This window comes from Triticum aestivum, chromosome 2B (genome assembly GCF_018294505.1).
Source record: "Triticum aestivum cultivar Chinese Spring chromosome 2B, IWGSC CS RefSeq v2.1, whole genome shotgun sequence".
Taxonomy (NCBI): domain Eukaryota; kingdom Viridiplantae; phylum Streptophyta; class Magnoliopsida; order Poales; family Poaceae; genus Triticum; species Triticum aestivum.
The window spans coordinates 488,806,655-488,829,373 of record NC_057798.1 but is presented as its reverse complement, the minus strand read 5'-3'; positions in this window follow the sequence as shown (position 1 = coordinate 488,829,373).

Below are 22,719 nucleotides of genomic sequence, written 5' to 3'. Positions count from 1 at the left end.
ATCTTCAAACTTGTCTGATAACTGTTATAGTAAGAGAACTCTGCATACGGCAAATTGTCGTCCCAACTAGATCCATAATCTAGCGCACAAGCTCTCAACATGTCCTCCAGAATCTGATTGACTCTCTCGGTCTGTCCATCTGTCTACGGATGAAAGGCTGTGCTGAACTCTAGCCTAGTACCGAAAGTTTCATGCAACTGATTCCAGAACTTTGAGGTAAACTGGGTTCCTCTATCTGATTCAGTGGTCCTCGGAACTGCATGCAGACATACGATCCTGGTCATGTATATCTTTGCCAACTTCACACTTGTATAGGTGGTCTTCACTGGGATGAAATGGGCTACCTTCGTCAATTGATCGACTACAACCCATATCGAGTGATAGCCTGAACGGGTCTTGGGCAATCCCATGATAAAATCCATGCCAAGCTTGTCCCACTTCCATTCGGGTATCGGCAATGGTTGCATCAATCCTGCTGGCTTCTGGTGCTCTGCCTTAACTCTCTAGCATACATCACATACTGCTACATACTCCACAATATCCTTCTTCATTCCGGTCCACCAGAAACTTTCCTTCAAATCCAGATACATCTTGGTGTTTCCTGGGTGAATCGAATACGGTGAATCATGGGGCCTCCTGCAGAATCAACTTCCTGATCTCGGGGTTAGTAGGCACATATACGCGATCCTCAAACCATAAAGTATCGTGCTCATCTTCGCAAAATCCTTTGGCATTTCCTTTGCTCATCCTTTCCTTTATCTCGGCAATCTCCTTGTCAGCCTTCCGAGCTTCTCTGATCTTATCCATCAAGGTAGACTGAATTTCCAACGCTGCTACATAACCTCTCGAAATTATTTCCAAACATAGCTCACGAAGATCCTCTGCTAACTCCTTGGGTAATCCTCCGGTCATTAGCGTATTAACATAACTCTTAATGCAACTTCATATCATAATCCTTAATGAGCTCCAACCATCTACTTTGCCTGAGATTCAACTCCTTCTGCGTGAAGATATATTTCAAACTCTTGTGATCCGTGTATACCTCACAGTGGTTTCCGATGAGAAAATGTCTTCATGTCTTCAACGCATGCACTACGGCTGCTAACTCCAAATCATGGGTGGCATAATTTAGCTCATGCGGTTTAAGCTGTCGTGAGGCATATGAAACAACTCTTCCCTCCTGCATAAGCACTGCTCCAAGTCCTCGACGTGAAGCATCGCAATACACTTAATAATCCTTACGTTGGTCTGGAAGAATCAGCACTAGGGCTGTAACCAAACGCTTCTTCAACTCCTAAAAACTGGCCTCACACTCCTTAGTCCATTTGAATTTGGTGCCTTTCTTCAACAACTCTGTCATGGGCTTTGCAATCTTGGATAAATTCTCTATGAACCTCCGGTGATATCCTGCAAGTCCAAGGAAACTCCTGATCTCTCCAACTGATGTGGGTGCTACCCATTTGATCACAGAAACAACCTTGGTGGGGTCTACCGCTATTCCTTCTCCGGATATAATGTGTCCGAGAAATCCAACTTCTTTCAACCAAAACTCACACTTGCTGAACTTGGCATATAACTAATGTTCCCTGAGCTTCTCGAGAACCAAACGCAAATGTTCCTTATGCTCCTCTTCGTTCTTCAAGTAGACCAATATATCATCAATGAACACCATGACGAACTTATCCAAAAACTCCATAAACACTTTGTTCATCATGTTGATGAAATAGGAAGGTGCGTTATCAGACCAAATGACGTAACGGTATACTCATATAGCCCGTACCTTGTCGTAAAAGCTGTCTTAGGTATATCCTGCTCTCAAATCTACAGCTGATGGTATCATGATCGTAAATTGATCTTGGAAAACACTTTAGCTCCTTGCAACTGGTCAAACAAATCATTGATCATCGGTAGTGGGTACTTATTCTTGATCGTCACTTCATTCAATGCACGATAATCAACAACCATCCTTAACGATCCATCTTTCTTCTCCACTAGAAGCACTGAACATCCCCAAGGTGATGAACTTGGTCGATTAAAACAATTATCTAGTAACTTCTTAATCTGCTTCTTAATCTCCTCCAAATCCTTTGCGGGCATCGGAATAGGTCCCTTTGATATTGGCCCGGTGCATGGCAAAAGCTCAATCAAAAACTCAATGTCTCTATCCGGTGGCATGCCTGGCGACTCATCCGGAAATACATCTGGGTAATCCTTCACCACTGGTATTTCCTCATGTACAACTCCTAATAAGGAATTCACTTGAGTCCTCTTCGGCACATGCTGGGATACATACTTAATTCTTCTTCCTTCGGGGGTGGTGAGCATAATCAACTTACTGGCACAGTCAATGTTCCCTCCATACTTTGATAACCAATCCATGCCTAATATTACATCCAGTCCTTGTGACTACAATACTATTAGGTCTGAGGGGAACATGTAGTTACCAATCCTTAATGGTAACCGATCACACCACAAGCTGGCCATATACTTTGCTCCTGGCGAGGTTACTAACATGGGTGACCTAAGGGCTTGGGTTGGTAACTTATACTTATCCACAAATCCCCTTGATATGTATGAATGCGATGCACCAGTATCAAAAAGAACGATTGCAGTAAATGACTTAACCAAAAACTTACCTATTACTGCATCTGGTTGTGCTTCAACCTCCTCCATGCTAACGTGGTTCACCTGTCCCCTGTTGAAAGGGTTGGGCTTCTTCCTAGAGCTTCCATTGCCATTTCCATTCTTTGCCTCAGAACACTCGGTGGCGTAATGTCCATTCTTCCCGCACTTGAAACAAGTAATGTGACTTAGATCCTTCTTGAAGGGCGTTGCTGGGTTGGAACGGTTCTGGCCGTTGCTTCCTCCATTCCCATTCCCATTCTTGGGGCCACTATGGTTATGCGTAATCCCTCCATTAGAATTATGGCCTCCATGGTTATGGTGAATGTGTCCTCCGAGTTCGGGGTAAAATGGGGTCTCTGCTGAGCTCCAGAATTATACTTCCCTTGTCCATACTTCGTCTTGCGACTTTCTATCTGCTGCTGCTTCCCTTCAATCATAAGAGCTCTATCTACCAACTCCTGGTAGTTGTTGAAAGTTGCCACCATCAACTACATGCTCAGCTCATCATTTAGTCCTTCTAGAAACTTCTCCTACTTAGCAGCATTTGTAGCAACATCATCCGAAGCATAACGTGCTAACTTACTAAAATCATCCACATACTGGCCCACGGTGCGTCCTCCTTGGCGCAAGTTGCGAAACTCACGCTTCTTCATGGCCATAGCTCCTGCTGAAACCTGGGCAGTGCGGAAAGCCTGCTGAAACTGATCCCATGTAAAAGTATCAATGGGGTAAGTGGCTGTGAATTTCTCCCACCATGATGCTGCGGGTCCATCAAGATGGTGTGCGGCAAAACGCACTCTCTCCGTATATGTGCATCCTGCAGTGGTTAGCTTCCTTCCAATCTTGTGGAGCCAATCATCTGCAACAATCGGCTCAGTGCTACTGGAGAACACCCGCGGATTCAGCCTTAGGAAACGGGCTTAGTGATCAACAGGTGGTGGTGGTGGTGGGTTGTTGTTGCCTTGGTTTTGATTCTAAACTAGTAGCTGCATCAGGGTATTCTGCTGCTGGATCAACTGGGTGAGCTCCTGTGGGAAGGCAAATCCATTGTCGCGTCTCGGAGACATCTGTTGGGTTTAGAAAAGGTGAGAAAACAGAATAGAATGAGGTCTAGAGGGAAAACACTACCCATATGCACATGAGACAAACACAAACATATCACTTCAATCAATTCAAACAAGGGCATACAATCGGTCTAACTATTGTTGCAAAAGTGATTGGACTATACTATGTACATGGGGAAATACTACTAGGGATATGGTGGTCGACTAGAAAGTTTGATCAGTGGAAGACTCCATGATATCTGCTCTAGCTTCATCAACATAGTCATCATCGCTATTGTTGGGGTCTGAGTCGGTGTCATCGATGATGATGTAATCATTGGATTCGTCGTCATCTCCTCCTGGTGCGGGGTCTCCGATGAACACTCCTAGCTTCCTTGTCAGGTCGTCATTCTTCTCCACTAGTATTGTCATTTCCTCCTCATATCCGTCGCATGTAGACTTGAGTTCCTCTTCTAGCCCCAAAATCATGATCATTGCTTTCTTCAGATCTATCATGCCTGCGCACATCTGGTTCTCCTAGCGGCGAATGTGTTGATTTAACTCCTGGATGAAAGCTGCAATGGACCTATCCCTCCTCGTGCTGATCATCTCCCATTGCTCATCTCGGCTCCCACATATCTGGTGATAGTGTCCTTGAGATCCCTGTGGTAAAATTCTCCAATGCGTCCGATGGCAATGTGGGCTGCCATGCTGTTTCCTAGACTCCAGGTTGGTGCATCAAAGGAAAACTCTATGGGCTCAGAACTAGCATGAACGTCCTTCCTGGAACTTGAACTTGAATCATCCAATGTTCCTCTTCTCGTAAAGTGGCGATGTAGGTCCCAGTGAAACTTGGTATTCCTATGTTCAGGTACCTAGTGACTTCCTTCAAGTGTCATCCAAAAGGTGTATCTTCATCTGGTTGTGCAAACTTGTTCCTTGAGTTCGCCATCCTATAGAGTAGAAAAGGGAGAGGAGTCAGAAATGAGTAGAGAAGAGTGGCCTATGGTTTATCTTAGTGGTCGTGTCCTACAGTCAGCGTGTGCTCTGATACCATCTTGTAGCGACCAGACCTCAAACAGTCCAGTCTTTGTGCATCAGTGTCATCCCTGGATCGGTAATGCTGACACGCATAGTACTCGAGGATTTATAACAGAGTTGCAATCCCACACTTATTACAACAAATGTCTCAAAAGAGAACTTATTACAATAATATGGCTTAAGGCCATCTGAATACGATAACATCGGAAGGCTTGGAAGATAAAGTGAGTCCATCAACTCCAACGACATAGCTGAGTGAACGACAGTAACCTATGGCAGCTTACTCGTTGTCTGAAAAGTCTGCAACATGATATGTTGCAGCCCGAAATGGGTCGGCGCATGGAATATGCTGGCAAAGTAACACACAAAGTAATGAATAGAATAAATGCTATCACTACATGCATGTATGGCTGGTGGAAAGCTCTATGGTTACAGTTTTTGCATAAAGCCAATTTTCCCTTACAACAAAGGAATAAATTTTACTTAACTTTCATGGTGATTGTTAAACTTTGAGAAGGTTCCTCCAACTCAATCCCAATTAAGCATCATCAATTACCCAAAAAAATTAATTTAGAGTGATGAGATCAACATGATAATCCACAGATCCAGATACTCAAGCTATCCATAACCGGGGACACGGCTAACCATGATTAGTTTGTACACTCTGCAGAGGTTTGTGCACTTTTCCCCACAAGACTCGATCTCCTCCATTGAATTTCTCACACTACATGATGTTTGAGAAACTGATGACCGAGACACAGTCTTTCAGAAGCATTAACTCTTTACTCTGGGTAGACAGTACCACCTACATCCCCTACATCTGCTAGTCTACCACTAAAAGAGGTCACACAACATACTCAACTATGCTGGAGCCCATAATAGCTTGTGGCTACACACGGAAGTTTCTAGCATGAATAATCTTATGATCCCTATGATCCTGGGTGGCGGACAGTAGGATGATCACACGGGTTCTCCGGGATATCCTAGGACAACACTGGATTCTCCAGGTGCCCGCAACCAATCCACCCAGATGTGATTTTAAGTTGCCACCTCAAGTTAACCATTATTTAACAATACTCACATATGTCATGGATACACTCACCCAATCCATGTCTATGAGCATAGCATAGCATTCCTGAGCAAACGTAGAAGTAACTCCCAAAGGGTTGATAATAAACAGGCAACATGTTCTACCTCATCATCTACTTCCCAACCCACATGTTATTCAGATCCTAACCATGCAATGTTTGAGGGTTCAAACTAATGCATAAAAACTGGGTAATAAAGGGATATTATCAAAGTGTTACTTGCCTTGCTGATGATTTGCAAAACCTAGAGACTCGTAGGAGCACACTTTGCACTCCGAGAATTTTATTGCAAACAAACAATAACATACATAAGCACTCAACTAAGTGCACAGGTAAAACTCAAATAAGAAGATCTAACTAGAAAGTTCAACTGAAGAACTCCGGTTTGCAAAAAGAATCAAATCAAATGGAGAAACGAAACTCAAACTACGAAAGAAACAAGATCCGATTACTAATATGGACTAAAGTCAAATTTTATAGTGCCAATATCTTGTTCAAGTTGGTTAAACAGAAAGAGGGCGTCGAGATGAAGATCTAGGCGCTTGTTTCATCTGATTCCGATAAACGATCAAAAAGATAAACTAAAACGAAGATCAGGGCAGAAAACGTGATCGAAAATAATAGCGGAAAACCCTTAAAAAAGAAAAATAGACGAACAAGCTAACAAACGAATGTTCGCTGTCTGCGCTAAATGGACGAACATCGTTCGTTAAAAAGAATGGATGAACGAACGTCCGCAAATTAACTAAACCGGAAAAAACGAACCGATCTCACAGAAAAACCAGATCTAGGGTTTACCTAAAAAAACGATCGGTTTAAAAAAATCGAACGCCGCCGGCGGCGACTACCTCGTCGGCGGCGGGATCGGCGGCGGGCGGGCGGTGGCTCCGGCGGCGGGGCTCCGGCGGTGGGCGAACGGGGTCGGCGGCGGCGGGCTGCGTGCGGCGGGGCGACGAGTGGCGGCGGCTGCGGCTAGCGGCGGGGCGGCGGTTGGCAGCGGGATCGAGGTAGGGCTAGGGTTTGGGCCCGGGGTGGGCTGCGGCTCGGGCCTCTCGAATTTTAAAGGCCGTCCAGGCTAGTGTCCTGGGCGTACATGGGCCGGTTAGGCCGGTAACTTTTTTTTCTTTAAATAAATCCTGACGCAGAAAAACTAATAAAAGAAATACTAAACGGACTCCAAAAATCCTGAAATAAATTTTCACGGTCCTCGAATAATATTGTGGACAAAGTGAACATTTATTTGGGCCTCTAATGCAATTTTGAAAAAACACATTGTTTTCCTAATTCAAATAAAATAGCAATAAAACTCCAAATAAAATTCTTATTTGATTTTAATATTTTTCCTCCAATATTTCTTTGTTTTGGAGAAGTCATTTTATCTCCTCTCTTTTATTTTAATATTCGAAATATACGAAGAGAAAAATAATTAAGACTAATTGATCCTCTTTTCAAAATTTGAGAAAACTCAAATATGAAAATAAGGAAATCCCCAACTCTCTCGGTGGGTCCTTGAGTTGCGTAGAATTTCTAGGATCAAGCTAAAATGCAATAAAATATGATATGCATATGATGACCTATGTATAACATTCCAAATTGAAAATTTGGGATGTTACACACCATATGAAAGATGCAACCAATTTCATTTTGCCAAGTTCAAACTGTATGGCGTTTCAACAAATTAGAAGCGGTACATGATAGAAATCATATGCAAGACACAACCAATATCATAGTGGTGACTTAAAGGTGCCTTATCATAAGTGACTGATGCGGGATATGCAAGAACAGTAGTCTGATGTAAGAACATGGTGTGATCAGATATAGTATGTTCTAGAAACAGGAACACGTGTCATATTCACATGCATTATGTGTAAAGTAAGCAGATGCAATTCAACAAAGTTAGAAGCAATACAAGCGAGACATCATACGCAACATGCAACCACATATAATAGTGCCAAGTTAGAGCAAGCACCTGTGATGGAGTAGGGGAGATGTGCTCATCATCTACACATCTACGATAATTGTCTAGCCTTGCATTGTCTTGTGAATCTTGTTGGGAGGATGGCAGAGTAGAATCTATAGAGACCCTCCATTTCAGTTGCTCGGAAGGACCACCATCATCCAGTGCCTTACCAATTTCCTTCCGCTTTATTGATTTTGCATTGTGAGGTCAAACCGATAAGAAAAAGGAATATAATTCGCTCTTTAGAACTCATTCATGCATGATATTGACAAACACTACTCTGATGAAAGACAAATTCATGATACGATGATGGAATATGTACGAAAAACTGGACGGTTTGACATATTAATACCTATGATGTGGTAACTAAGCAGAAGGCACTTCAACAAATTAGAAGCACTGCTAGCTAGACACCATATGGAAGTTGCAATCAATATCACTCTGCCAAGTTAAAACTGTCTCGTCATAGGTGGTGTTCAAAAAACTAGAAGCACTACATGCTAGGAATCATATTCAAGACGCAAACCAATATCACACTGCCAACTTAAAGGTGTCCCATCATAAGTGACTGATGCAGGATACACAAGAAGAGTAGTTTCATGTAAGAACATGGTGTGATAGACAGATATAGTATGGACCAAAAACAGGAAAGCGTGTCATATTCACGCATATCATATGTAAGCTAAGCAGATGCAGTTTAAACTAATTAGGAGCAATAAAATCTAGACACCATATGCAACATGCAACCAGATATCACACTGCCAAGTTAGAGCAAGCAACTTGGATGGTGGAGTAGGCCAGCGGAGACTTGGACCTTGTAATGCACTAGCAGTACAAGGAGAATCCATACAGATGCTCCATTTACGTTGCTACAGAGGACAACCATCATTGCCTTCCTTACTCTTTTCCTTCCTCTTTCTTGATTTTGCCTTGTCAAGTCAAACCCACAAGAAAAAGGAATAAAATTTGCTCTTCAGAACTCATTGATGCATGATACTGACGAACACTACTTTCATGTAAGGCAGCCGCATGATAGGAGGATGGAATATGTATGAAAAACAGGACGGTGTGACATATTGACATGTATGATGTATAAAGTGTAAACTAAGCACAAGGTGTTTGAACTTGTTAGAAGTAATGTAAGCTAGAAACCATATGAAAGATGAAACCAATATCACTCTGCCAAATTAAAAGGGTGGCCTAACAAATGTATTTGACCAAATTAGAAGCAATACATGGCAACATTCTAGAAATTATATGCAATATGCAAGAATAAAGGTGTCTCATCGTAAGTGATTGATGGAGGATATAGAAGAGAGGTAGTTTCATGTAAGAACATGGTTAACACATAGATGTATGTGTACCAAAAATAGGAAGGCATGCCATATTCACAGGTATAATGTGTGAACTAGGCAGATGCAATTTACCCTAATTAGAAGCATTACAAGCTAGACACCGTATGCAACATGAAACCACATATCACACTACAAAGTTAGAGCAAGCGCCTGTGATGGTGGTGTATGGGAAGTGCGGTCTTGAAGTACAGAGCTACATCCAATATCTTCATTTAGGCTTGTTGTTTCTTGAGAATCATGTGGAGAGGATGAAACTGCACTCTTTATACGAGTAGCGCATCTCATACTAACCCACGGGCGTGACTGTCTCATCATAAGCGATAGATGCAGGATACACAAGAATAGTAGTTTGATGTAAGACCATGGTGTGATAGGCAGATGTAGTATGTACCAAAAACAGGAAGGCGTGTCATATTCACATGTATAATGTGTAAGCTAAGGAGATGCAATTTAACAAACTAGGAGCAATACAAGCTAGGCACCATATGCAACATGAAACCATATATCACACTGCCATGTTAGAGCAAGCACCTAGGGTTGTGGAGTAGGGGAGATGAGATTTGGAATTTGCACTGCAGTAGGAGTAGTAGGAGAATCTATAGAGATCATCTGTTTCGGTTGCTCCAGAGGACCACCATCATTCCGTGCCTTCGTCCTTTTAAATTTTGCCTTGTCAAGTAAACACACAAGAAAAAGGAATGAAATTCACACTTCCAAATTTGTTGATGCATGATACTGATGAACACAACTTTTATGTATGGTAACCACATTGTAGGAGGATAGAATATGTATGAAAAACGCTAAGCAGAAGGCATTTCAACAAATTGGAAGTAATGCAATCAAGACACCATATGAAAGATCCAACCAAAATCACTCTACCAAGTTAGATGTGTCTCATTATAAGTGGCACTTCAACAAATTGGAGGCAATACATGTTTGAAATTATATGCAAGATGCAACCAATATTACACTGTCAACTTGAAGGTGTATCGTTAGAAGTGATTGGTGAGGGATACATAAGAAAAGTAGTTTGATGTAAGAACATGGTTAATATAAAGACGTAGTATGTACCAAAAACAGGAAGGCATGTCATATTCATAGGTATAATGTGTTAACTAAGCAGATGCAATTTACTCTAATGAGAAGCATTACAAGGTAGACACCATATGCAACATGCAACCACATATCACACTGCCAAGTAAGAGCAAGCACCTGCGATGGTGGTCTGGGGGAATTGCGGTCATCAACTAGAGAGCTACGTTGACTATCTTCATTTAGCCTTGATGTTTCTTGAGAATCATGTGGGGAGGATGACACTACACTCTTTAAACGAGTAGCGCGTCTCAAAGTAACCCACTGGGGTGACTGTCTCATCATAAGTGATTGACGAGGGGTACAAAAGAGCATTAGTTTGATGTACAAACATGGTTAATAGACATATGTAGTATGTATCAAAAACAGGAAGGCATGTCATTATCAAAGGTATAATGTGTAAAGTAAGGAGATACAATTAACCAAATTGGAATCAATACAAGCTAGACACCATATGCAACATGCAACCACATTTGACAGCACGAAGTTAAAGCAAGCACCTGGGATGGTTGTGTGTGGCAATTGAGATCATCAACTACAGAGCTACGTTTATTGTCTCCATGTGCTAACACTGCACCCTTTAGAGCGCTGAAACGCTTAGTGCTTATCTTCGAATTACACTAGAGCGACTTCTGTCTTTTGTTTTTTGTATTCATCAACACTGCGTCAGAGTCTGAAATACCCATGCATAAAAAAACAATAGTGTGAGTATGGGTGAAGTGTGTGCACAAGTAGTATAGTGTAAAGGTAGCAGATAGCAGGTCGGTGAGAAATAAATGACGGGAGACATATGATAGCTCTACAACATGCATGGCACACGAAATTACTACATGATTCTATGAAAATAATAGTCGACTGAAAACAAATAGGCCAATCCATTTTTTCTGCACCGTCTGATGTACAAAGAACGGCACATAGCCTTCATCTACCTCCATCTAGTTAGTGTTATGATCTTCCTTGAAGCGCCAGCGACCACCGACCCAGTCCCCTGCCTCCGCCCTCCCCTCGACCTCACGGCACTGCCCCCCGGCCATCCCTTCAAGCCCCGCCGACCTCCACATCAGGCGCAAGCAGCTCCTGCGCCCCATATCCCTATGATAAACACCGATGCGCCACTTCCCCGGCGAACATGCGGACTAGGTGCTCCGTGCGCCTAAGCGGGTGCTACTTATTTTAATTGCGGTTCGACTAACCCTGAATTGAAATCCAGGCGGGCTACTAACCTGTAGCAAAGGTGAAATAGTAAATGGGAGGAAATCTTGTGCATTTAGTATAACAAAGAAGATGCAGTAAGAAGCGCTGAACTAGTTTCTTTCGTGGGATGAATATGGTGTGAGCAGAGACACAAGATTTGCACGAATAAGGGAAGAGGAGTACCTCTTTCTGCTGGCAGTGTTGTGTCCTCCTTCTGTTTTTCCAACGATCTTCTTGTGGTTCGCTACAAATGAGAAGTTGTGGAGGACGGTGGAGCCTTGGATGAACCCATGGCCAAGTTGTTGAGTGTGGTGCGATGGCCGTCTGTCGGTGGTTGGGAACCAGATCCGAGGCGGAGAACAACGGGGTAGCGGGAACAACTCCGGTGCGGTGGACGGTTGCGACAGTGGAGCGACAGTGGTGAGGCGCAAGACGGTGTGGTCGAAATGGTTTTGGTACAGCGCACGTCGGCGTCGGTGTTGTGGAGGAAGCTCTGCCTCGACTTCAGTTGCTAAGTTCTTGAGGGTGTTGCGGTTGAGGTTGCATTGGACGACTATGTCGGGGTACCAGCTCTGACGTGATGGAGGAGAGCGGCGGTGGATTGGGCGCTATGGGTGGAGGACGGAGGAGGCTGGGGTTTCGCGGTTGGTGGAGAGGGCATTTTTGAGCCCACTGAGTATGAATAGGGAAATGGATGGAGGGGGAACTAAGGGGGAACAATGTTTTGGTATGGGAGTGCCTGTTTGAAATTTGGGGAAAGTTACAAACTTTGCTCCCATCTAAAATTTCGTACATATTGCAGGTTGGGGGTAGGACAGTAATCTCATGTGTCCCAAATGGTGGGCGGGATAGATTTCAGCCGAGCGCATGGGTGTTTAGGAGCCCACGGCGTATGAGTGCTTCTCAAAGGCGGTTGAACATGGCGTCTTGGTGAAGTTACAAACCTACCCTGATTTAAACCTTTGGACATCGGGCCGATAGGCTACACGGTTGAGAGTCAGGACAGTAATTTCCTACCACCAAACATTAGTCTCGCGCTGTTTCGGGTGACCAGAGGCTTATTTGGTGCTTCATTCAATATTTGGGAGCAGAAGCATTAACATTTTCGGTTCTCTTGAATTGAACTTTCAGGATTTGTCAAACTTCACAAATATTTACTCTTGAAAATCCTAAAGCTACGATTATTTTTGAATGGAGGGGGTACATTTGAATATACACTATACACGAGTATATATTAAAAATATGCAACTTACCTCAGTTCATGCATGGTTCCAGATATAATCTCCTTGGTTGCAAAAAAAAAGTTAGACATGCGTATGAATATATAGCATGTTCAAACGCACAACAAAGATTGATGCCCCCTTTTAGATCTGATTTACAAATGCCATTATGTCGGGTCCAAATAGATGAATGCACTTCCTATGAATTCGAATCTTCGAAACCCCCTTTATGTTGAATTCAACATGTATTCTATTTCATAGCTAGCAATTTGGAATGTATCCATGTAAGTGACAAATGTATAAAGTGCTTCACACTAACAACATGGAGTGCACTAATTAATGTTTATATATGAATTGCAAAAGCAATGCATTGCCTGTATTTCAAACCGCTCTCACTCTATGGATCGATAATATGAAATAAACACATGCACATGCTAGAATTCAATAGAGTATGGGTGTTTGATAGACCGATTTTCTTTCATACGCAAATTACAAAGTTCATGATCTCATCCAAAAATAATAATGCCATTTATATTTTAATTTAATGCGTAGAACCGCCATTTACATGTAGATGCACTATGCCTTGGCCCGTTCTCACAAACGCGCTATATATCTCTCTATTTAACGCATAAGTGCACACACTTTATATGCATCGGCATTTCTCTTTCACACATGCTCACAATCTCTCCTGGGGTGTCGGGGTGTCTCACGCATACGCTCTTTCTCTCTCTCTCTCTCTCTCTCTCTCTCTCTCTCTCTCTCTTTCTGACTACTATGTACCACTCTTTTCACTAATCTCAGTTGGAAAACACTATTTCTCTCACATGCATATATACACACGCATGTTCTCTACTAGCCCTCTATACGCAGATATATGTTCCTATGTGTCTCCCGCACGCACATTATCTTTAGGCCTCTCTCGCACACATTGCCCCCCCCCACAGACACACCTCTCTCTTAGTAGTTGGTAGATATGATTCCATCAGATCATTTGGTAGGATATCCCGAACTATTAGACTGGATGGTAATACGAGGCAAAGTTTTACCCTAGTTCGGACCCTTGCAGTTGAGGAAAAAGCCTACTCTTGGTACTGTATCTTAGTGATAGGGGTGTGTACAAAGTACACGTGAATACTTGGCATTGTGCGTGTGTGTATACTATCGACGAACTAGCCCCAAGGCTTCTATAACATACTCGGGACCTAGGGTTACAAATCATATATAGTCAGCTTATCACCAGTGGGGATAGAGTCCTCCACGACTCTGGTAGCTTCGTGTTGTACGCCGAGTCCTCCACATGGGTCTTCATATAATGTGTCTCGGTCCAATCTATGTGGTGCGGGATGGAACCGACCCATGAGTCCTCAAGTTGACCTACCACAACTAGAAATGATGTGCCCACCCCAACTAGAAATGATGTGCCCACCACGCCACACATGCAATAGGCCACTAAGAAAACTAGCATATACAATAGTACAATGTTATACATGAAAGTTAATTGCATGGTGCATCCAAAAATATTTTTTCTGCATTGTGAATGTTTATATTTTCTCCTAAAATATTAGTCACGGGAAAGAGAAACGAAGGGCATATCTCTCCTTGTCTCCACCGGACACCCCCTCTTTCTACACCACTTTCATGTACGCACACAAACTATCTCTCGGCCCTCTAAAAGTATGCATGCCCATGACACATTCACGCGTGACGGTCACTGTATTTCAAGCGAAAGCACTATACGGTCACTTGACTTCAGAATATGCTCATTACTGTCATCGTATACATTCTCGTGGTGATCATACGGTATCTAGCTCACGATACGTCTCCGTATTTTGTTGATGACACTGACGGACTTTGTATTTGATGCGTGCTCCATATTTTGTTGATGACACTTACGGTCATTGTATTTTAAGTGAAAGCATGATATGGTCACTGGACTTTAGAATAAGCTCATCACGGTCACCACATACATTTTATGGTGCTAACCAACCTCTGGTTGGATGGTTAGGAGGATAGTGGTTTCTCCAGCCCACCAGGGTTAAAGTCCTGGTGCTCGCATTTATCCTGGGTTAATTTCAGTATTTTCCGGCGATGTGCGTTCAGTGGGAGGAGACGTTCCACTCGACTACGAGGCACCTATGGTGACTTCATAAAATCTCAAGATCATATGCTGGCTCACTCTCTCGACGGTGCTCATAGGGGTAGGGTCTGCATGTGTGCGCTTATAACGGAGAGTGCTTGCGCGTATATATGAGCCCTTGCGTCTGTATTGTGTACAAAAATACATGTCGTGATTATACGGTCACTGGCTCACCCGTACAACTCCGTATTTTGTTGATGACAAAATCAAATTACCAGTCAAACATTCCACGTGGCGCAACTAGTGTTGCACCATCGGGGCGCATAACCGTGGGGCCCACCTGTCAGCGCGTATATGAAAGAAAGAAATGGTAGTTTGAGTTCATACTTTGTTAATAAAATACATTTTAGGGTGATCATACGGTCACTGGCTCAACCTACAGCTCCGTAGTTTATTGATGAAACGATCAATTGACGAGTCAAATGGTCCACATTCAGCAGCGCACATTACCATAGGGCCCACCCGTCAGCGCGTATATGAAGGACATAAATGGTAATAAATTAGTGGTCTATGGGGATTCGAAGTCGTGAGACCTCTGGTTGGCAGTCGCCGATAGTGGGGGAACGCAGTGATTGGGTGGTGGCGTGGGGATCACCAGAGAAAAAACTCGGCGCGGGGGAGCCTAGAGGGATGGCCGGGGCAGCGGTGGACCGGTGGTGGGGAGTGGTTTCGAGGCGGGCGGGGCGGCGTTGCGGCGCGGGCTGGCCACGGGCGGCGGGGGATGGCGGTTTGGCTTGTGGTGGCTGACGGATAAGGGGGGTGGAGGTTGAAGATAAACTGCAGACCCTTGATTTTGTATCGAACGGCTGGAAAATCTATTGACCAGAGATGAAAAAGTGAGTCGACTGATGTGTAGCCTCACCCCACACGTACACATGCATGCACGCAACACTCGCATGAAACACGCACGCATGCAAGCGTGCAACACTGACCCGTACACATAACAGACACATGCACGCATGCAGGCATGCAACACTGACACGTACACATGCACTCACGAACATACACACGTACACACACGTGCATGCAACACTGAAATGTACACATGCACGCATGCAACACTAGCACGCCTGCATGCACACATCACACGACGCAAGACACACACTCAACCTATACGTGCATGCACCCTTTGTTAAGGACATGGATTGTTACGGGTATTAATCAATCTTATCTGTGATAAGAAGAACATTGATGTTTGCAGCGGTCTTTATGAATCACAACTTATCGAATGGGCTATCAACGTATATATGAAAATTGTAAAATTCTCATACATCAGATAGTTGGCTTATCTGCATGAAATAGATGACGTGACACTCAACGAACAATCATCGGTTTATGAAATGCCCGCTGTCGGATTTCGGGTTCCGGCAGACCCTCAAGGTTCGAACTCTGGGGTGCACACGGAGATCACCCTTCTACCAACTCACGTCTCATCGCCTTGCAAAGGATCTAGTCTACCTGATGAACAACATAAGGGACGCAAGGTTTATACTAGTTCGGGCCACCGTTGTGGTGTAATACCCTACTCTAGTTTGTGGTGTGGTGGATTGCCTCAGGGGATGATGATGAACAATACAAAGGAAGAACAGCCTCGCGAGGGATGTTCTTGCGGAGGTGATGCCTCTTCACAAGGACTGGATCCGGATCCCTTTCTACTGTGGTGGCTATCCCTATTTATAGAGCGAGGCCCTGGTCCTCTTCCCAAATATTGAGCGGGAAGGGCGCTAACAATTGGCCAATTTGAAGGGGAACATCTAGTACACTTATCCTGACTAAAGTTGGTCCTCGCCTGCCAAAGACTCTGACGATGACACCTTCCTGGGCTCCAAGATGACATCCATCCTGCCGTTCTGCTGGTCTTTGGTCTTGTTGCACCGAAATGGTAGCCTTTGCTTGATACCTTGGCCCGCGCTTGCCCACTTTGCACCAAAGAGGAAACAAGGACTCTGCGCAGGCCGGCGCCCGCCTGGCTTCGGTCGTCATGGCTTGCGTCGCGGGCACCTCGTGAGGTACCCCGCCTTGATCTCTCCGCCTCCTCGCGAGATTGCCTGACGAGGCTGCGCCTGAGGAAGCTTCCTATCGTCCGCCCCGCGAGGCTTGGCCCCTCGCGACGGTCTTGAGCTCATGTTGACGAAGATGGGACGTACTGGGCCACTCCTTCAGCCACGCTGCAGGCCGCGGGCAGGCAAGTCTGGGTACCCCCGTTCCCAGGCGCCAACAGTAGCCCCCGGGCCCAAGGCGCGCACGGACTTGGCTTAGTAGAGAAGCGAAGGGGCAAGTGCGAAGCGCCGCGGGCCCCAACAGCCTATGGCCTTGGGTGCCGCGTTGCAGTTGATTGGACATGGGCGTTCCCGCTTCCCTGCGATGCCTCGGCAACCGCATGACTTGACAAGTCCCTGCATGCAAAACGGGTCATGATTATGTGTGATCGTGGATGCCGACGGTTGGTCTCCTCCGGCTATATGTACGGAATGGCGCGAGCCCTTCTAGTCCATCCCTTCTTGCTACTCTCTTTCTTCTTCTTCCCGGCTACTCGCCATCCCCATGGCTCCGCCGAAGAGGTTCTCGGCCGTGGAGAAGGGAAAGGCTCGTCAGGAAGGGCCTGACTCTCCCCCGACCAAGCGTGGCCGGGGCCGCCCTCGCAAGCATCCTTCGGCCCCCGCGGTGGCTTCCTGTGGTCGTGGAGGCGGTCCTTTGCGCGGCGATGGGCACCGGGCTGCCGATGAGAGGTACGTTGTGGCTGCGCGACCCCCAGGTCGCGCTTCCGCTCGGCGGAGGTGCTACCGGGGTTCGTCGTGTGGTCGGCGGACCTGACCTGCACCTGGCTCCAGCTCCCCCGTTTCTTTGTAGGCGAACTTCCAGCTGGCGCTCCGGGCGGCCTCTGGCTTCAGGCGGATGGTTGCTACAGCAGGGCCTCCTGGGCTTCACTAGAGGTCTCCGTCGCTAGGGAGGCGGCCCTAACCCGCGGCTGGCAAACGTTTGCCCGCACGCGCGGCCTGAGCCGGCGGTGCACCTTGCACTTCAAGTTCGACGGTGATGCCACCCTCTACGTGAGGGTGTTTGGGGAAGACGGCCACCGTGCTGGGTGCTGCCCCGAAGATGACGACCGCGGCCGTGAGCCCACCCCCGGTGTTGATCAGGATGAAGGCGGCGGCAGGCGTGCTGGCAGCAGTGCCCGGGGCCCGCCAAGCTTCGGTAACTCTCCTTCAGACGACAGCTCCTCCAGCGGTGGCCGCGCCCAGGCCCCGCGCCGTCATGCCCGCCTGGGGGAAGGCAGTGGGTCGGCCCATCGCCGCGCCCTGGTGAAGCGGGAGATGGGATCCAGCTGAGCCCCGGAGGCGGAACAAGCCCCCGTCGTGACTTGGTGCCGAGCGAGTCACGCCTGTTTTGTTTTTCTTCCTTCCCTGTGCAAAAGAAGGTAGTCTCGGGCCCCGTGGGGGCGTGTTGAACTACTGTTGTTAGTTATCACGCTGCTTCTGCTATTTCCGTGCTGTGTTTTCGTGCCGCATGCTCATGTGCAGAAATTACTTGGCTCGGGGAGGCTTGTTGTGGTCTTTGCCTCCCGAGGCCCGGGCCTCGCCATGCGTTTCATGTCCTGCAAGGGTTAGTTGGTAGGGGTAGTTTCCAGCCTTGGTAGCAGGGGTGACCAACCTAGGTCCCGTGCTCGCGTCGCGATGCCCGTGGGGCATGGACTGGGAGGAGTGCTCCCGCAGCAAACTAAGATAGAGGAGCTTCAAACGGCCAGGGGCAGAAAACACTCGCGGGGGTGCCCGCTTACCTCCTTCGCGAGACTTGCGCGAGAGAAAAATGAGGCAAATGGGCGAAAAAGACAAAGGGTCACAAACTAGAGACGGCAACAGCTCTAATAAAACTCCAAATAGGAATGAACAAGCCAACTGCAGAAAGCAAATGAAAAAGGCGCGTCTGGCACCTAATCTAGTCTTCGCCGTATTCTCACCAGCGCGGAGCTAAGTGCTGCCACTGGGCGTGGGCGGGAGCCCCCAAGGCCCTAGGGCGGCACTCCGGAGACTCCAGGGTGTGTACATCCCCACTCATTATTACGTGAGAGTGTCACGGGCGGCGAGCTTCACAGGCATTCGCCTTCTTCACAGGCACTGGGCCTTTTCCAAAACGTGGCAGCTTCACAGGCATTCGCCTTCTTCACAGGCACCGGGCCTTTTCCAAAACGTGGCAGCTTCACAGGCATTCGCCTTCTTCACAAGCATTGGGCCTTTTCCAAAACGCGGCAACTTCACAGGCATTCACCTTCTTCACAGGCACCAGGCCTTTTCCAAAATGCGGCAGCTTCATAGGCATTCGCCTTCTTCACAGGCACCGGGCCTTTTCCAAAACGCGACAGCTTCACAGGCATTCGCCTTCTTCACAGGCACCGAGCCTTGCTCAGGGGTAGAACCTTCAGAGATGTTGGATGTTCCATGCGTTCTGGACGGGCACCCCCTCCTGGGTCTCCAAGCGCGTGGAGCCGGGCCTGGAAACATGAACAACCTTGAATGGGCCCTCCCACATGGGAGAGAGCTTATGCAGCCCCTCCCTGGAGAGAACCCATCTGAGCACAAGGTCCCCTACCTCAAGAGTCCTGGGGCGGATGTTGCGGCAGTGGTATCGCCGCAGTGCCTGTTGGTACCTTGCCGCTTGCAGCGCGGCTTCTTGACTGTGTTCCCCCCAGCACGAGATCCGTCCCCCGCATGGCATCCTGCTGCGCCTTGTCGAACGCCAAGACCCGTGCGGACCGACGCCTGACCTCGTGAGGGAGGACGGCCTCAGCTCCGTAGACAAGGAAGAGCAGGGTCTCGCTAGTCGGCTTGGCCGCGGTCGTGCGGATAGACCACAACACGGATTGGAGCTCATCGTACCAGCCCCTGCCGCAGGCCTCCAGCTTCTTCTTGAAGGTCCTGGTTTTGAGGCCCCTCAGGACCTCCACGTTGGCTCGTTCGGCCTGGCCGTTGCTCCGGGGGTGTGGTACCGAGGCATAGCATATCTGCGTTCCAAGGTTAGCACAGTACGTTTTGAAGAGGTTGCTGGTGAACTACGAACCGTTGTCGGTGATAATGCGGTTAGGCACCCCAAATCGGCTCATGAGGCCCTTGATGAACTTGACTGTTGAGCCCACGGGTATGGTGCGGACGGCTTCCACCTCATCCCACTTGGTGAACTTGTCCACGGTGACGTAGAGGTAGCGGTAGCCCCCTGTCGCCCGGGGGAATGGGCCCAGAATGTCCATCCCCCAAACTGTGAACGACCATGAGAGGGGTATGGTCTGCAGTGCCCCCGCCGGCTGGTGGATCTGCTTGGCGTGGAATTGGCAGGCTTCACAAGCCTTCACCAGCTCAACGGCATCGCTGAGTGTTGTGGGCCAGTAGAACCTGCTGTGGAACACATGGCCAACGAGGGTTCGCGAGGATGAGTGGTTCCACAGTCTCCACCGTGTATGTCCGCCAATAGCTCCTTCCCTAGTGCTCTGGGAATGCAACGCAAGGACACGTCATTCGGTTGCCTCCGGTAGAGCTCCCCATCCTTGATGCAGTAGGCCGTGGCCTGCCGTGCCACACGCTCCGCGTCCTCTTCCTTCTCTCACAGGGTCCCTTGCGCCAAGTAGTCCTTGAATTCCGCCATCCAACATCCCTCCTGAGGCTCCAACGCCAGGAGCAAGCGTGCCCTTGAGGCCGGGCCGCAGGCCGGGGCTCCCGAGGCAGGCGGCTAAGGGAGCTCCTCCCTAGGTTGCGCTGTGCTCGATAGCGATGGTGTCGCCGAGGGTTTGAAGAGTCGCTCCTCGAAGACGCCAGGTTCCTGAAGCATCCGCCTGGATGCCCTCTTGACGATGTCATCAGCCTCTTGATTGGTACCGCGAGGCACGTGCTGCAACTCTAACCCCCAAAACTGTTTCTCCATCTTGCGGACCTCCGCGAGGTACGCCTCCATGTGTTCGTCCTTCGGCTCATACACCTTGTTGGAGAAGTTTACGAGGAGTTATGAGTCGCCCTTGATGGTGATTTGTTTAACTCCCAAGGCGATGGCTACCTTCAAAACCGCTATCAGACCCTCGTACTCTGCTATGTTGTTGGAGACCTTCTCCCCATGCTGGAAGCAAAGCTGCACGGCATAGTAAAGCTTGTCCTAAGTGGGGGATATGAGCACTGCGCCAGCTCCTGCGCCCTACCGCACGAACGCTCCGTCGAAGTACATTACCCATCCGTCCGGCGCTTCGCTCCCTGGGGAGAGCGACTGGTCCTCGCCCATTTTGAGACCTGGCGCCTCTGTCCATTCCGCCATGAAATCTACGAGTGCAGCTCCCTTAATGACACTGGTAGTGCTGAATTCTAGCTGGAATACTTGCAGTTTGATGTTCCATTCGGCGACCCTTCCTGCTGAATTGGGGCTACTGAGTACCCTTTCCAGGGGGTAGGCTGAGACGACCTTGATGGGATGGCCTTGAAAGTAGTGCCACAGCTTGCGCGAGGCTACCAACAGTGCGAGGAGGATTTTTTGAGGCATTGGGTACCACGCCCTCGCGTCCCGCAGCATCGTACTGACGAAGTACACCGGGTGCTCGACGAGATTGAGGGTGCTGACGCGGCCCGCATCTTCTGGATTTTGAGGTGCCTCCTGAGGCGGCATGGCCCTCAGTCCCTGGTCGCCTGAGGGGGCCTCCTCCGCTCCGGGTGCGCTCCCTTGATGAGGCTAATCCTTCTCTGCTGAGGTTGTGGTCTCTGCGAGGCCTTCCTGGTCTTGTTCTGCCTCGGTCGGGAGTGCGGCTGCGGCTGAGGCCTGGCGCTCCTTTTTGACTGCCACTAGGTCCGCGATAGCGGAGTAAGGGGTGGCTGCGAGGTAGAGCACCAGGGGCTCTCGAGGGCGCGGGGCCACCATTACCGGGGGGCTGGTAAGGTACCTCTTGAGGTCTTGGAATGCTTTGTCGGCCTCTTCAGTCCATTCGAAGGGGCCTTTCTTCTTCATCATCTTGAAGAAAGGCAACACCCGCTCTCCCAGCTTGGAGATGAAACGTCCTAAAGCGGTTACACGCCCGGTGAGCTTTTGCATTTCCCTGAGGGTCTTTGGCAGGCTCATGTCTTCGACTGCCTTGACCTTCTCTGGGTTAGCCTCAATGCCCCTGTGGGATACGAGGAAGCCCAGGAGCTTGCCCGAGGGGACTCCAAACACACACTTCTCCGGGTTGAGCTGCAGGTCCACTTCGTTGAGGCTCGCGAAGGTTTCTTCCAAGTCCTGTATCAGGGTTTTCGCCTCCCGAGACTTCACCACAATGTCATCAACGTAAGCTTCAGCGTTCCTCCCGAGTTGTCGCCCCAGAGCGATGTGCATCAATCGCTGGAAGGTCATGCCTGCATTGCGCAACCCAAAAGGCATGCAGGTATAGAAGTACACCCCACACGGGGTCAGGAAGTCCGTTTTCTCCATGTCCTCCACCGCCATCTCGATCTGATGATAGCCCGAGAAGGCATCCAGGATGCACAGTAGGTCACACTCAGCGGTGGAGTCAACGATCTGGTCGATGCGAGGGAGCGGGAATGGATCCTGTGGGCAGGCTTTGTTTAGGTTGGTGAAGTCGACACACATGCGTTCCTTTCCTCCCTTCTTTGGCACGACAACAGGGTTGGCCAGCCAATCTGGGTAGCAGACCTCGCGAATGACCCCTGCCGCTTCTAACTTGCGAGTCTCCTGGATGATGAAGGCCCGCTTTTCAGTGGACTGTCGCCTTGCCTTCTGCTTCACAGGGCACACGTTGGGGCACAATGCTCAATTACATCCCTCGGGACTCCTGCCAGCTGATTAGGCTCCCATGCAAACACCTTCTTGTTTGCGCGCAGGAAACTGACCAGGGCCTCCTCCTGTTCAGGCTCGAGGTTGGCGCCTATGGTGAAGGTAGTACCAGCGGGATCGTCCTTGTCGACCGGTACCTGCTTGGTCTCTGTCTTGTCTTGGCTGAACAA